The following is a 5,157-nucleotide window of genomic DNA, read 5'->3' as shown; positions in this document are numbered from 1 at the left end:
TTAAAGTTCTCATCATAAGAAAAAACATCATAGCTATGTATGGTGACGGATATAACTAGACTTATTGTGGTGATCATTTTGCCATTTATACGAATGTCGAATCATAATGTTGTATACCCAAAACTAATATAATTTATATGTCAATTATATCTCAATAAAAAGTCTTCATATTTTCTACTAATACCTCTTGCTTACTTTTCACTCAAAAAGCAACAGACTTCTTATTATACAAAAAGATCTCTGCCATACACACTAAAGATATAATAACCAGTGATATTCGTTCATTCAGAAATATATCTATGATATAGAAAGCACATGCCAAGTGTATAATGCGTCAGGAGATAAAAGGTGAACTCCAACTGAAGAAATCTTTGAACTGGGGCCTGGACAGAGGTGGGGTTATGATAGGGAAGGACAGCATACTCAGCTCAGGCATGCTTTTTGCAAAGATATCAAGACACCAAAGTCTAAGGTGTGATGAGGAGAGACAAAGGAGGCCAGGGGTGGCCACTCGGAAGTCTATGCTTAGTCCACGTTTGGTACACACAGTGCACAGATAGAAATGTTTGAATGCTATAAAATGGAAAGAAAATATGGGGATAATAGTAGATATCAAGAGGAAGAGGAAAAGGAGTCTGATCAAGCTAAATTGGCCTATTTTTGAAAAAGCGTAACTGTTTAGAATTGTGCAATGGGATTTTCTTTCTGTTCATTTCATAAGAGAAGATCATTTTTAGCACTGTGTCCTGGTGTTCCGTGCTCCTTGGTTAAAGGTCATCTCCTCCAACTCATTAGAAGCAAATGGAACAATCAACTTCCCCCACCGCTGATTTCTATTTCAAGGAACCTGCAAAATATATTCCATTTTCATAAGTATCATTGATAAGAGTGCTTCCACTTCACTCCTGGGCTCTTTACAGACCACGTTGTTCTTGGAAATGTTGAAATATTAAAACCCAGGCATTATGAAGATTCATGGATAAGTTCTCTGGAGATTCTTGAAACAAGAGTCACCTTATGAGAAGTAGAGCATGCTGGTCTTTTAGGTAATACTACTCTGTAAATACAAATCACCACAATTATAACTGGTACTCCTTTTACAGAATGAAAGTGATTGTTTCTCTGAGTTCTTAGGAGAAAAAAAAGACCTTCATAAATCCACTCTCAGTCTAGGGAAAAGGAACACTCAAAAATCTAATGTTGACAGGAAAATAGAACGATTTTTCTAGATGAGAACAAGTACATTAAAGAAGAAATTATGTTCTATCCAAAGTCGACTTTGTACATATTATGGTCCTTCCTGTAGACTCCTCGATGATAGGAACCACTTTTGAGTTTCTCAGGAAACATGTGAAATGTGCTTTTTTCAAGATATTTTGACCTGGCTTCTGGTTACCGGATGCATTAGTAAAATTACTTTCAGTTTTTGAAAAGAAAAAAATACGTGTCTTCATAGTAGATTTGCTTAAAAATTTTAGGATTGGGATTCGGATGGTTGTATGTTTCACAATGGAAATGTTGCTGAGACCTCTTACACAGTAATTTAAAAAATTGTTGCTATTATAAAATAGCAAACATAGCTCTCCATTAAACACATCAGTTAAATAGCACATTCTCTAATTTATTAATATATTTTGCTGCAATTCTTCTCACTTTTGGTTTTACTGAAAATAAACTTTCAGAAAATATTCTATCTTCAAACTAAACATATTGATATTCTTTTAGGATACCAAATTTTAAAAGTCGAGGACTGACCCTCTGTCAAAAGGACTGTATAATATCAAATTTTTTCTAGTCTATTTCATTGTTTTTCATACACTATTGACAAAAATTAAATTTTCTTTTAGAAATGATTTCAAATAGATCCATTTGTGTTCTCCTGACATTTTAAACTTGCTTATGTAAAATTATTTCATCTTTTTTTATTGAAAGGTACTAAGCATTTCACAAGTCATGATATATCCTTTAGTGTGGAATGATTGCTGATTCAAGTTTAAAAATATGGAAGATACTAATGTAGAAGAGAGAAATAATTGGGGCAGCTTCCTTTGTGACATCATTGCAGAAAGCCCTGGACTAATGCAGAGAATATACACACAAAAGGAGCTGCCCGTTTCTTGCCTAAATAGGCAGAATCAGGAAAGCCTAGATTACCTTTTCTTAGAATTCACCCACATTTTAAAATACATGTCATTAGTTGTTTATCAGCAGACTTAAAAAAAAACTTTCTGCCAAGGTAACTAACAAATTATATCAGGTGAAAAGGAAAGAAGGCCAATTTCTTTTACTTTGCATCAGGAGTAAAACCTAGCATGAGACATATTGGTGAAATTTGTGTGGGCTGGTAATTTGCACAACCTATTTACAAGGTAATAATACATTTACCAGATATTCAAATAATATATATTACAGAGATTAGAGAGCAAAGGAAATGGCTCTGACAGAAAGAAGTACGGCCAGAGGTACCCTTCATTTGAAGAAATGCGTAGAAAGGATCCGCTATTAAGAGTCTCTTGTAGGAATGATCGCTTGTCCTGTGTATCAGTCCAACCCTACAAATTAAATAGCAAATGGATTGCTACATTTTGAAGAAATATGATTACTTAATGCACATTTCTAATTCCAAGCAGCACAAACTAGGATGTTTCCTTTCTATTATTTCAAACCTAAACTCCCATATCTGCTTTGCCTTTACCAGAGGTCTGTGAACTGGAAATTACATTTTGACACATTTGTATTATTACTAAGGCTTGATCCTAAGGGGTAAATTTTCCATGCATGGCAGTGGGATTTGGCTGTGTAATTCCTATTAATACTAATAACAGTCAATTACTAGACTCTGGAATATACCTAAAGAATTTTTCCTAAAGCCTAAATACATGAAAACAATTTCTTTTAGTCAAACTCAATATCAGGCATAGTATAAACGTTCATGGAACCAAAGAGAGAAAAGATCTGAATATTAAAAAAAGTAAAGAATCACAATTATTAAAAAGGATTACTTGAACTTGTGGAACAAATTCATAATGCTTTCACATCTCACCAAAAAAATACAGGGTTGGTGGGGGAACAGCACAAACGCCAAAAGAAATGACACTTCCACCTTCCAGCAGAGCCTCTGAGCAAGCCATGCCATGCCCTCATGCTCGCACTGGGGATGTGTGATGCTCGGCTACCCCTGACCAGCGGGCTGTTTCCGGTTCTGTAATAGTTTGGGCCTTCATTGGATTTAGTTTGGTTCTAATTCTGCTTCATTTGACTCTCCTACTCCCTGAGTTTAATGAAATCAGTAGCCAATACAAATTTAATTTCTCAAAAATGACTCACTGTACAAATCCAGCCTTTAAGAAAACATTGCCTAGAGAGGGATGGACCTTAGACAATATTGTATTTGTCACGAGCTTGTGATAGGTACTCTTGGATTTGGCTGTGACCTCTTCACAGGCGTTACCCTCTCTACCCACAAAATTCTAGTTCCTCCTATTCCCATCCCTACCAAGCCAACTTCAATACTTTGAACATTGATTTATGTCCCTAACCAGAAGTCCATCTCCTTTAGTGACGGAGTGCGGGCTCCTCAGTCAGACTTAAAGTTTTGTGAGTTTGGGCGAATTGGTTATCTTCGCTAGGCTTCATTGCTCTCAACTGTAAAATGGAGATAAGAACAGTATTTATCTCATAGGATGGTTGAAGGAATTAAGGGAATTAAGAGATGTAACATTCTTGAAACAACACTGAGCATATTGTAGATACTAATAAATCTTAATTATTATAATTCCATAGATCTTTGTATATCATCCTCTTATATTTATTTAGTGATATTTTACACTCTTTCTTCTCTCCTCACCTTATAAGGCAGATCTTGTTTCTGTCTGCTGAGTCCTTAGGCTCTTGTTTTGCTGTTCAGGTTAATGGGAAAGCAATGAAGGGGAAGGAACTAAGAAAGATCAGGCTGACATGGATTAGAGAAGACCCTCAGCAATGTGGAGGAGAAGAGAATTTGTCTGGACAGTGGGAAGAACGAGTGAGAGAAGGGGGATCATGAGGCCAGCTTTAGGTAGAGAATTTATGTGGGGGAGGTGGGGAGTGGAGGGGAGCTGAGGGCAGGAAGAGGTGGAGGATGGGAGAGAAGGGGGGGAGGAGAGGAGGATGCACCAAGCTGAAGAGGAGCCTTAGCAGGTATGGAAACAGATCACTGAGCTCCAGGCAATGCTGTTTATTCTCCAGCATCAGTAAAACTTTAAATTATTTGTTTCTCTTTCTCCCTCTCTTTTCCCCCTTTTTCTTTTCTTCTTCTCCTTTTACTTTAACACGGGATTTATTTTATTTACTTTTGGGGAGAGGTTAAGTGCGGTATCATTTTCCCTCCTGATCAGGAGCTCTCTATAGACACAGACACCAGCATTCTTATGTCCTCAATGTGTGTGGCGCTTTCCACAGAGGTGACTGTCATCTATTCCCCCAAAAATATTAATTATAAGGACAAATATACTGTTCTGAAGGGGTTTTTTTAAATGGACATATTTTGGAAAGATTTAATTTCACTTCAATCCAGCAAATCAATAATACATAACAGTTTACATAGCACGTTGGATCTTTATAGTATTTAAAATATTTTCATGCTCATGGTCTTACTTGTTACCTCCACAATAACTTTGTGCATTTATGGGTCAGGAGCTATCATCATGCTCTGAGATGCGCCAGTCCTAGAACTAATAAGGTCTTGTGACTCCTATTATATATTCATTCCACTCCATCACAATGTGTCCCTGATTATTTCCATAGGCCCATATGATTTCTCCATTCTCTGAGCTTCTAGAATTCCCTCCACATTTTTGTCAGCATTCCATAGTTTTCCTTTATTTGTGTACTAATTGTTTTAAGTTTTTTAGCATCCATGGCTCGACTATAAAAGCTCTGCTGGCAAGGGGCTGACTTTCTTCAGGATGCACGGGAGCTGCACGTGAGCCTGAGGTCTCCAACCAGTTTCCTTGCCCTGGTGCAGAAGCCAGACAATTGGACAACTTATTTTTATTTTCTGTTCTAGGAAGTCTTGCCTTAGGTCATACTGCTGACGTGGGGTTTAGAAGCCACGACCTCCATGGTTTCGCCCTTTGAGCCTTGCTGCATTTACGTTTAGTGATTAGCACTTAGAAA

The sequence above is a fragment of the Equus quagga genome, chromosome 18 (assembly GCF_021613505.1).
Source record: "Equus quagga isolate Etosha38 chromosome 18, UCLA_HA_Equagga_1.0, whole genome shotgun sequence".
Taxonomy (NCBI): domain Eukaryota; kingdom Metazoa; phylum Chordata; class Mammalia; order Perissodactyla; family Equidae; genus Equus; species Equus quagga.
This window is presented reverse-complemented; position numbering follows the sequence as displayed.